Source organism: Acomys russatus, chromosome 5 (genome assembly GCF_903995435.1).
Source record: "Acomys russatus chromosome 5, mAcoRus1.1, whole genome shotgun sequence".
NCBI classification, from domain to species: Eukaryota; Metazoa; Chordata; class Mammalia; order Rodentia; family Muridae; genus Acomys; species Acomys russatus.
The window spans coordinates 35,318,412-35,331,446 of record NC_067141.1 but is presented as its reverse complement, the minus strand read 5'-3'; positions in this window follow the sequence as shown (position 1 = coordinate 35,331,446).

Here is a 13,035-nt window from a genome sequence, read left to right as displayed (position 1 = left end):
TGATGTCCATGCAGGATAGAGCAGGGGTCTATAGTGCTAAATAGATGACGACACGGTAGCTGAAGAGTCTAGGGCTTACCTTTAGGGAAGATTTGCTCTCATCGTTCTTCTCACTACTTACTCAATACTAACCATGCTAACATAAGAAAGCAGTACTGGCTAATATGGTGCCATGTAATGATTATCCTGCATCATTCCTGCTTCAAGTTCTTAGTTCCCTCATATTCTCGAAATGGTATGTAAATGAAAGATAACTCGTGTTACAAGCCAGGCGATACATGCCAATAGATTTGTGATCCACACACTCTGAAGCAACCAACCCATAGAGTCGAAGAACAGTCTGTAATACAGAATAGTCAGAATTTAGTTAATCAAATTCTTTGTTGTTCCCACTCTAATTCTCCCATCCATAGCAGTTGTTTAACACTTCCAAAGAAAAGCAAATACATTCATGCACTCTATCAGGCCCTCAAGTTTCTAGTTAGTTCATTTCCTCTTTATTTCAACAATATCTAAATACCCCTTCTAATCACGCCCTCCTACTACCCCTCTACCCATCCCTCTAGACACTTCCTCTACACAACCCCTGTCTTTTGTTTTAACCCTATAATTTTCAATTGTGCCTGCCTTTGAGTCTGCAAAGTACAAATAAAAGTAAGGAAAACCCTGAATGAAGGCATTGCCGTTGCCTTCACTTCCTCAGTCTTCCTTTATTTCTGTAGTTTCCTTGGATATCCCATTGCTGTGAAACTTGTCGTGCTTATATCATGGTTCCCAGGCTTTGCCCATTAGAGCACACGTGGGGGAGTCTGACAAGCTGATCTCAGTGGGTGTGACTATACTGACAGGATAATTTGGTACCAAGTCTTAACCACTGTCTCTGGCTTGTGCTCCAGAGATATTGATTCTGTTTGGTACCCAGGCTTCTAATCCTTTCTCATTCTCTAGGAATCCTCATGAAGTCAGGCCATTCCATTCCTTTCCATTCCATTATGTTCTGATACTTTCTGTGTGTCTGTGTTGTATTGAATTGACAAAAAAAAATATTTCCCCTAAAATGGGGCCCCCGAGTGTACACAGGCATGTCATGTAGTCCTTCTAATATCTACCAAGTAGCTGAGTTTGTGGGTCTTACCATACAGGTATCCTCTTAGATACCTTTGGCTGTGAGTCACTGATAACTAGACAACACTCAATACTCTGCCTTACTGTTAAATGCTCATGTGAGTAGACAACAACTGATGTGGATATCATCAGTTCCTGGCCATTACCATAAACTAAATAAGGCTCTTTTCCCATCAGTGCTGTGTTTTATTCTTTTCTCTCATGGCTTGAAGGGGGACAAAGGAGAGGGAGAAAGAGAGAGTTGAGAGCAAATAGCTTTCTGACTTTGAAAAGTGCAGATTGTCACTGCAATTTCTACTCTTTTTTGTCTTGTTTTTGTTTTGTCTTGTTTTTGTTTTGTTGAGACAGGGATTCTCTGTGTAGCCTTGGCTGTCCTGCATTCCATTTGTAGACCATTCTGGCCTCAAACTCACAGAGATAGGCCTGCCTTTGCCTCCCTGAGTGCTGGGATTACAGGTGTGCTCCACTGTGCCTGGCTGCAATCTGTTCTTGATTCTATTTTGTAAACGATATAACTCTCCCCAAAGTTATGCTAGAAGCTTTCAATGTCAATGTTCACTCTGGGGAGTATGATTGGAACAAAAACAGTTCTTTTAAGATGCACCCTAAGAAATGAAAGGAGAATAAGCATAAGTTTTAAATTCCTTGAGGGTACCTAGACTGAAATTACCTAGACCTGGTTGGCCTGTATGCATGTCTTTGGTGAATTATCTTGACTGTTAATTGATATATGAAGACCAGAATGGCACCATTTTCTAAGGTAGATCCTGAACAATATATGTGCAGTGAAAACTAGCAGCATGCACGCATTCATTTGTCTCTGTTCTTGTCTGTGGATGTGAGTTGACAGGCTATCTCAAGCTCCTGCCACTGTGACTTCCTAAGAGTGATGGATTATAAACTGGGATTGTGATCTAAAATAAATCCTTTTTCTCCAATGTTGCTTGTTGTCGGTGTATTTTATCACAGCAATAGAAAGGAAAGTATGGCAAGACCCACGTGATAAAGGGTTGTTGCCCAGCACATCACTATTGCAGGTGATAGAACCCTGTGAGTAGGGTCTAATAAAAGATGTTGGGTCCCTAGAGTCAAGTGCTTTTCTCTATAGTGTGGAAAGAAGGCTATGCACTACTAACAAGTTTTTGGACAAAACTGAACAAGCAATTTAACAAATATAGGCAATACAGACTAGAGTCAATGCCAATCTTGGCATGCCTTGTCTTCCATCAGACTTTAGTACTAAATTTCTTTTTCCCTTTGTTGTTCTGGTTTCTCACTCACACCTTATGGACTCCTCTCACTTGCTCTTATCCAAACCCATTCCTTCTTCCTGATTACCTCCTAAGACCTCAGGGCACAAGTTGCCACTGGTAACTAGGCAGGCAGCTCCATCTCTCCCATTGTCTAGAGCCACAAGCAACGCAGAGTTGAATCCCTAAATGGATGCTGCATTAGAAGCTATCATTAAGGATCTCCATTGGCCTAGCAGAGGCCAGAAACTGCTTTAGAGAAGAATTTAGACTTTATATGATCAAAGCTGTCTGATTTAGATCTACTTTTTCAGATACTCCTCAGAGCTCCAAATGCAAAATTTTAAATGAAAGAGGATAACTGACCAATGTGGAAATAGTAAATTTTTTCTTCTACAATAAACCTAGTTGTTAGAATAAAAGGCTTCCATAGTAGAAACCATTTCCTAAATGCCATATTTAAATATTTCTAATAAAACTGGACTGGACCATAATGTCTTCATGCAGTGAAGGAAGGCTTAATTAAGGGTGGGCTATGTCTTTCTTGCCTAAAGTACAGGGACCTTAGCCCCTGCAGAATATTTTCAACAGAAGCAAGGTGGGGATTGAACTGACAGCCCTGTGGGACAAACAGCTGGTGATACATTTCTTCACAAGCCACCTTGTGACAATGACACATGGAGATATTTTAAATGGAAGGGATATTCTAAACCAGAGTATCCTATCTCACAAAGAATAAACCAGCACAAAGAACATCTATATCATATCATATAAAATATACAAGGATACCCAGTACCTTGCCTTATCCTTAAATGCTCAGGCGAGTCAATGACAAAAAGATGTGGACCTCATCAGTACCTGGCAGGCCTTGCCTGTACAGACAATTCATTTTCTAGATTTTACTTATGTTGCTTGTGGTTATAACTACCCATGGATTTCCCTATCTCATAGCCCTTGAATATAATCCTTGGCCTTTGATTCAACACTGTTTCTCATTCTGTGGTATCACCTGTAAAACTTTAGTGGGGAGAGATTTACTCTGGAAGTCTAAGGTTAAACACAAATGATGTGAGTACTTATTAAGAGTCCAAGGATCTCAACATTCAGAATCAAGTTGTATCTGCTTCTGATATACTCTCTCCCTCTCCATTGTGTTTGATGTATATCCCACGTAAGGTCTTAATACCATAATAGATACCATATAGACTAAAACATCCTTAACAGGGAAACATTAATTAGAATAGGATGAACTAAAATTCATATAGGTCATACCCAACTACTACATAAACTTTTTCAATATTCATGAAACTCAATCTTTTTCTAACATCAGAGTGAAGGCTTAATTTCTAACACAATTTCATCATCTCTTACCCTGTGCCAGGTTGTACAGCATTCTTAGCAACAAAGAAACCAAGTTGAAAATGGCTCAGTTTGCTTCTGATCTCAAGGTATCCAAAATACTTCTGGTTTTTTCTCTGTAGTATCCAACCAAACAACATCCTGACACTAGTTATTGCTAAAACCACCATCTGAATTCTTTAAACTTTGCTCTTTTCATTTGCCCCTACCCCTGATGGGTAGATGATACAGTTTTGAATAAAACCTCGGTGGTGAATGATAAATGTAGAAAGTTATGCTTCAGAGGTTGGACTTACTCAAGGCTCATGCTGTATTTCCCAAATCTTCATTTAAGTCTCAAAAAGTCTAAATTTCCTTCATGGGTTGATTCTAAAATAATACATAAGAGATTTATTCAAAGAATGAACACTTGATTCAGAGTACAAGAAGACTAAGGAAAAAGGATTACTTTTATGTGCTCTCAGCCATTGCCCTAGAGGGACATGATGTTTCAGAATCTAACTTTTCCTAGAGCACGGTCTACTGGTTATTGTCTGACCTCTCTAAAGAAGGAGAAACCGATGGACCAAAGAGTGCTCAAAACTATCATAAACTCCCCAAGAAGGGGCAATGGAGACAATTTCTAGGATTTTCTTCAGGATATTGAGGTAGTAGGTGTGATTTTTTTCTGATATAGTTATAGCTCTTGATTAATACCTTTTTTCTTTGGTTCCTTTCTCTGTGTAGGCCTAGGTGTCCTAGAATTTGCTCTGTAGACCAGGGTTGCCTCAAACTAACAGAGATTGATCTGCCTACCTCTGCCTCCCAAGTGTTGGGATTAAAGGCATGCACTACCACTGCCTAGCCGATTAATAATACTTTTTTGCCATATATTCATTGTACACAATGATAGGATTCATAATATAAGTTTTGTTCAAATGCGTCATTCTTTGATGATATCCATCCTCCACTATTTTCTCATTGCCCCTCCCACTTAGTCACCTTCTTCTTCTGAAAATGCTCACTGTCTAATTTCATATCATTTATATGACACCAGTGTTCCTTCATGTGCACATACACACACACACACACACACACACACACACACACACACACACACACACACACCCCACATAGAAAAATATAGCATACATATAGTATTTGTCATTCGGGGTTAGGTAAATTCACTTAATATTATGGCCTATATCACTTCCATGCATTTGCTCTGTAAATGACATAATTTGTTCTTTATAGCTAAATAAAATTCATTATGTGTATATGTGACATTTTCTTTATCTGGCCATCTCTTGATGGGCACTTAAGCTGATTCCATGACTTGGTTATTGTGAATGATGCTGCAAATATGGAAACCATTAGTCCTTTTTCAGTTAGAAATTCTCTCCTTTTGGAGTCCAAATATAAACAAGTCTTTTCAAACTACAAAACATTTTTTTTCACTATTTGTATATGTGCAACCTAGATGAGTTCTTAGAAGCATAATATCATAAAGCCATAAAAAAAATCCAACACTTGCAATAGGTTTACTCTTGACACGGTTATTAAGGCTTGTCCACTGTCTTGGAGCAGCTGTTTCTCCTTTAAAATGTATTGATGCTTTTGCTGAACTAGCTTTAGGCAGCTCATTTGACCTCATGGATTTACCCCAATAAGAGAGAGCATTGCTATTGGGCGACAGCACACATCTTTCAGCCAAGCAATTAATTTACCTCTTGAGAATTCTGTTACCCTCTCATGAATACTTTAATACATCCAGCATCCTCACCACTCTCTTCCTCCTATCAGAAAAGGAAACAGTGTTATACATTGGAAAACTTGATGTGACATGCTCAGATTTTCTTGCAGATTCTCATCGAAATGTGAGAATGATTATTTGTTGATAGATCTACTTCGAGATGAAACTCTGAAGACATTAGCAAGATATGTTCTTACAAGTTAAAGTTTATCTAAGACAATAGTTCTTTACCTATATCAAAACTGGCACAAATGGCAAAGCCATTCAGAGTCCCACACCATGAGCAAGAGAACTTGATCCAAAATACTGGCCAGAAGTTATTGTGTTTTTCAAGGTCATCAGCTTGTTTTAAAGAATTTAGATGTCTTCTCATAGGGTATCAAGTCTCTTCTTGGCTAGGGGGACATAATCCCCCTCAGGAACATTCATAGGGGAGGGGAATAATGGGAAAATGGGGGGGGGGAGGAATGGGAGGATACAAGGGATGGGATAAACATTGAGATGTAACAAGAATAAATTAATTTAAAATAAAATAAAATAAAATAAAACTGTGAAAAAAAAAAAAGAATTTAGATGTCTACTTCTGATGATCAGCCACTTCTTGAAGACTTCTAGAGTCTTGAGTTCTGTTATTTTCAATGCCTCATAAATATCAGCACAGACTACATGTATATTCTCTTATGGTTAGAGATGCTTTGTTCTCTCAAGTTGATCCTCGGGGCCTATGGCATTACTGTTGTTTATTTGTTTGTATGTTTGTTTTCTGCGTTGGGTAAAGGGAGTTCCTCATCCAAGGACTTTACCAAAACTATTCATCATTCTTTATTTCCTTCAGTGGTTCTAGTGCTGCTGTGTTTGCACCTGGGTGATTCCACAAAGTTGTTTTCTTGTCAGATGATGTGTGATGGTGATGATGATACAAGGAAGGAGTAAAAAAGACTTCATGACATAGTGACTGTGTGACAACAGCACAAGGCTTAAAGATGACCTTGGTCTTTAGCCATTCCTGAACTGTTCCGCTCCTCAAATATAATAGAGCACTCTAAAGGGAAAGAGGGCTTTAAGATTGAGTATTTCAACAGGAAGTGGCCGAATGTATGTGAAAATGAGACACGCAACCTCTGCAACATCCAGCAAGCAAGCTAGACTAGACCTCTGCTGGAATTGTCCCAGATGGTCAATAATTAGCAGCTTTTCTAATTTTACCCTGGTTGCACCTAAGAATCAAGCAGAGAGAGGCAAATATGTTCCTGAAGTCAATTATATAAGCTTTCCACTACTATTAGCCCCCTCTAAAATCCCTAGGCCCACAGCCTCCAACTTGAGCATTTCTGAAACCTACCCCCTTCACAAACTGTAAAAATTTTGCCAATGTTCCCACTAGGAGCCTTGAATTTCTGCCAAATACAACTGATGGTAGCCATCTTTTGCCATAGGATGCTCTGAATTCTTATTTGGGTGCCCTTTATAAATTCTATACCTTATGGCCATGATCATGTATTTGAATCAAATATAGTATCCTCTTAGGGCAGTGGTTGGGAAAACACAGGTGTACCTTACAATTCCCCAAAAGACTTGTTTACACATTTTTAGTCTTTACCTTAGAATTTGTAGTCTAGTGAGTCTTTCGTTGGACCAAAGTATCTGCATTGCTAACAAGTTTTCAGATTATGCTAAGCCTGTTGGTCACATGACAGTTGGAGAAATATTTCTTTAAGCCAGCAATATGATTTAGTGACAAGTGCAATAATACCTAGATTTATGTAGTGTGCTTTCTCAGAATGGGGCAGTTGAATAAAATCTATGAGCCCAAAAGTCATATTTTAAGAATGACCTTCTTTGGAAACAGACACCTTGAGTTGGAGTTATGAGGTTATAAGAGGAAGAGAAATGAATTTGGGCAGAGTTGGAAGAAAATGTCTTCAGCCTGCTCATAATTATGATTTGTTTTGTCTTTCTGAGATAATTAGCCATACTTCAGCAGAGACAAGTAGGACACTCAGTGCTTACTCATGCATGGTAGATAATAGGTAGATAACAATACAGCTTCCCATTGTGCAAAAGGTGAGAAGAATATGGGATTAGATTAGTTATGATCTTCATTTACAAGACAATATTTGAAACTTGGCAACATCTGGATAGTAATTGACTATTTCCTTCGTAAAATCCAGAGGCAGTTGAGTTGAAACAGTGATGCAGAATGTTTAGAGATGGGAAAAGTTAAGGATTCAGTCCTTACCCATGCATCAAAGAGGATACAAAGCTACAAGTGACGTTAAGAGTCAAAAACAAATATCACAGGTTTTCTTTCACCTTTAGATCCTAGAATGTATGTCAACACATAAAATCATACATATGTGTAAATATGCATATATAGATGCATGCATATATGGGTATAGATCTAGAAAAAAGACCGAGGTGGAAAAGTAGACTAGTAGGAGGGAAAGGGCAAATGAAAGGAAAAGATATTGGAGTAAATATGGTTGAAGTGCATCATCTACTTGAAAGCAATCATCTTTAGGATATCTATCACTAGTTATGATACATACGCATCAATGAAAACTTTTTTGAAGGAACCAGTGGATTGGCCACCGGGAACTGCTATGGAAGCCCACATGCTCCTTGTTGCATGTGAATCTTATGACCTATGACCACCAACCCACACCCACACTTTATTATGTACTCCATCATTTCAAACTGGCATCATTTTTCTCCTAGTTTCTCACTCCTGTGTTCCTACAACCATTAGCTGCCTCAATGGTCAGTGGAGGCTTCCTGTTTTCAATTTTATCTTCAATTTTTATTTGGATGCTTTTAGTTTCAAAATAGACACATGATAAAGCTCCACATAGCAACTGTGTGTTTCTGTGTGATGTGCCTTTCTGAGCTAGGATTTTCTTTCTATAAAAGGGCTAGTTACACACTTCCTTTTTTGTGTGTTCTGCACTAAGAGAGCAGTGCTCAGGGACAAATATGTTTAAAGTAGCCAGTTTGGGGGCCAGGGAGATGACCCAATGGGTAAGACCACTTGCTTCAGTGCCTGAGGATTTGAGATTAATCCCAGGACCACCATAATGGAATGTGAGAACCAATTCCTGCAAGTTGTCCTCTGACCTTGCATGTGTGCACACATACATCTACATGCACTCATGCACACACGCACTCAAACTAATAAATAAATGAGTGAATACATAAGTGTAAAAACATTTTAGATTATATATATATATATATATATATATATATGTATGTATGTATGTATGTATGTATGTATGTATGTATGTATTTGGGGAACAATTGTAGTTTCCTAGCCTAAGTATAAGAATCATTGTATTTTATAAAATACATGCATATAATGAATGCTAAACTGGAGCTTTGTTAGGGACATATGGACTGTGTGACAAGGAAACTGGCATGGAGCTAGAGTGAGGTTGAGACACGTGCCAAACCATGAAAATCCTCGTCTTATGACCAGAAGGAGTAAGGATCACTCCCTCCCTGTTCTATACCTGCATGACCCGGCCTGGTGCTTGTGTAGTCTCCTGACGCCCACTCTTGATATTCTCAAGGTAATCATGTAGCCTGACACCTGGAATTTCTCTCCATGCAAATATAGCATCCCCAGCACCTCTGCCCCAGCCGATGATGTTCACCTACTGGAAAACCCTTATCCACCTCCCCAAGGCTTATATAGCACATATTCCCCCCAATATAGAGCTATAACCCTAAAAGATCTGTATTGGAGACGGTGACCAGACCCTCTCCACACCCCCACACAGACTTACTGCTGATCTGAGATCCTTCATACCCTTAAGCTTCATTCCTTTTGTATATATTGGTGCCTGGACACCCCAAGGGAAGAAGTGGACCCCAGGCTCCAGACTGACAACTTTGAAGTTGTTTATACTTTATTAGTAACTATTTTAGTGTTGAAATAAAATAAAAGACACTGAAACAATGGATTTTGAAATATTAAAAACATTTTAAATTGCCAGTTTGGGGTTTTGAGTTTTTTTAAATAGAGAAAACAAAATGGGCTTGGAAAAAAATACATGGCAATAAGAACAGGACAGAAGCAGATCTGAAGTCATTGTTTAAAGAATGGGCTGTTTGGCTAAGTGACAGATTACATTCAAGGTTATGCTGCTTGGTGGTCAAAAACTACCTCTTAATAATTTTCTTATGAGCAACATCCTAGAGAATTAGGAATGAAGCTGATTCCAGTTTCCAGTGTGACACTGGGTCTATTTGATGATGGAGGCCCCGATGGCATCAGAAAGCTTTCTCTCTGCTGGAGCCTAATTTCCCCAGACCCACTTTATTGCTTATGATAATGTAGCTGTCCTTTGTGGCTTCTTTCAGGGCAAAGGGCATCACTGCATGTTGTTTCGGAGTAAGTTTCTTCCTGAATAAAATCTGCCTGGGCCATTGCCCAGAAGCAATAATTGGACTATTCTATCACGAACAAACAAAGCTCACAATGAAAGAAACATTCACTAGCTTTTCAAAGCGGCAGTCCACAAAGACATATATCAGTAAAGACACAGATTGTGTCTTCAGTGCTCTTTCTTTTTCTAATAAGTTAAACAGATGGAAGAATTAACCATGTGTGATTTGTTTAACTTTCTTTTTGTCATTATTTAACCTCTTTAATGAAACTTTAAATCTTTTCACTCTGTATGTTTATCATACGTGGTATTTTGTGACATGGAGACACTTCTTGCAAGCACATATAGCTAACTGACTATATTTCCACCCATATCACCTTCTCCTAGTCTTCCAACAGTTTCATTAGAAAGATTTACTTTGACTTTTATGTTACATAGAACTAAATTATATTATACATATATGTACAATCTAGAAACCACGATGAAAGAAAACATAGGATTATTTGTCTTTTTGACACTAGCTTAATTTGCTTATATGGTTATCTGAAACTGTATCCATGTTTCCTGCAAATGATATAACTTTGTCATTATAGCTGAAATGGTTCCATTCTGTGTTTGTGCCATACTCTTTTGTTGTATTCCTTGGTTGCTGAAACTGATCAAAGCTTAGTTATCACAAGTAGTGCTGCACCAGTATGAACTGATATGCAGCTATCTCTGTAGCATAGTGCTTTGAAGTCCTTTGGTAAATATGTAGAAGTAGCATAGTTGGTTTATGTGGTAGGCCTAAATTTAGCTTTTTGAGGAGCATTTATAATAATTTCTACAGGACAACTAGCCTAAGTGTATAAACTATTCTCATTAGGGTGAGAAAGAATTTCAAGGTAATTTTTAGTCCTCATTTTTCTGCTGGCTAGTGAGGGTGAACTTATGTTTTAAAGACTTAACCATTTGTTTGTTTGATTGATTTGTGTGTGTGTGTGTGTGTGTGTGTGCACGCGCACGTGCACGTGCGTGCACATGCTTTGCAGGTATGTCCACATATGTGAGCATACAAAAGGCCAGGCAACTTCCTCTATCACTTCTTCTTTTTTAATGATTCCTTTTCTTTTTTTTTTTTTTTTTTTTTATGTTTTATTTTAAAATTTTCCCATACAATCTATTTTAATCATAGTATTTCCTCTCCCACTTACTTATTCTTTCAACTTCAAATTCTCTCTTTCTTTCAAAAGAACAAAACAACAACAAACAAATAAAACCTAAAAAATCAAAAGTTTAAAAAGTGGCAAAACAAAACAGACAAAAACAAACAAACAAACAAACAAAAACACTCTGGAGTCTGATCTGTGTATGTCAACTGTTCCTGGACAGTTGTGCTTAATAAACCTATATAAACTATTCTTTTGAAGCAAGGCCTCTCCCTGAACCTTGGGCTTAAGTTTTATCTGTTGGGCTGGAATCTAGCAATTTCCAGCACTTCTCTTGTCTCTTCCTTTCTCAGAACTGGAGTTACAGGCATGTGCAGAATGTTCAGCTTTTTAAAATGGACGTGGGATCAGAACTCTGGTCTTTATGACTGGCAGCTACTAATTTTAAATTGCTGAACCATTTCTCTAAGCTTAGGTTATACTTTTTCATGTGTTCAATGACCACTTGTGTGAGGAAGTTCTGAGTGAATGTGTAAGGAACAGATGAATTCCTTGGTGAATGTATATTTTCCACATTAGTTTCTGAGCAACTATGTTACTAGACAGAAAGTTATTGCCTGTGCCTGCCTTGTGAAGAGTTTTTCCTTTTTTTCCCTCTAAGACTTTCAAGGTTTACATCCTGGTCTTTGGTCAGTTTGACATGATTTTTGTAGTGGAGACCAGATAGACCTCCTGTTTCACACTGTTGTGTATGGCTGTCCAGCTTTCTCAGAACAATTAGGTAGAGTCTGTCCTTTCTCCAATGTGTATTTTTCGCATTCAAATTTAAGTGTCTGTATCTGTGTGAATCAATGTCTAGGCTCTCTATTCAATTCCACTGGTATTTGTGCCTGTTTTTATGGCACTAGAATTCTGTTTTTTGTTTCTATTGTTCTATCATATGAGTCAAAAATAAGGTAGGAGGGAATAGTTCCAGAATTTAGTCCTTTTGCTCAGATTTGCCTTTAGGATTCAGGGTCTTTCTAATTTCTTTTGTGAAGAAAGACATTGGAATTTTGATGGGGGTTTTTACTGAATCTTTAGGGTTTTGTTTTTATTTGTTTGTTTGGTTGGTTTGGGTTTTTTTTTTTTTTTCTGGAAAGGTTGGTAGTTTGCCTATTTTAGAATATCAGTTCTATTCCTTAAGCCCAGGAAGTCTTTCCAGTTTCTGGCTTCTGGTTCTTCAGTTCCTGTTTCAGCCTTTTGAAATTTGCATTGTGGTGATCTTTCACTTCCCTGATTAGGTATGCTCTGAGATATTTATTTAGAGAAACTATGTTTGGAATTATTTTTTTTTATCAAAATGGTTGTTAATTATACATAAAAAGACTGCTAAATTTTTCATGATAACCTTATGCATGCCCTGCAAGTTTTTTGTTGTTGTTGTTTTGGAGATTTTATCTTGTTTAGTAATTTTCTAATGCCATCAGCAAATAAACAAATCTTTTGCCTCTTTTTATTATTCCTTTCATTTCCTTCTCCTGTCTTATTGCTCCATCTAAGAATTCAAGCATTATACTCAATACAAAAAGTGGAGAAAGTGGATACTCTTGGATTTTTCTGGATTACAGTGGAAATACCGTGAGAGTTTTCCCACTTAGTATCATAGTGGCTATATTGCTGCTGCTTCCAACATAGTGGAAAAGTGTCACACTGCTATCAAATATTTACTACATTAAACATCTTAGAGTAAACTTGAACTAGCTTTTAGAGAAGAGCAAATTAGAGATTCAATAGGGCCAGTTGACAGAGTACACAAGACAATAGAACAAGCAAAGGACAGCAAACACAAGAGAATCATATTAATATTGACCAAGGTCTTAGTTTATCTTAGGAACTTATGTACCAAAGCCACTGTATGTTAGGCATCTGAGGACAGGTAGTTCCTGTTTAATTGAAAGTTCTGGATCCAAGATAAGTTGATACTGTGGTCTGGGTGGGCAAATGCATTGTGCAGCAAGGGGATTAGGGCTCTCCAGCGTAACTGAAATTAAACC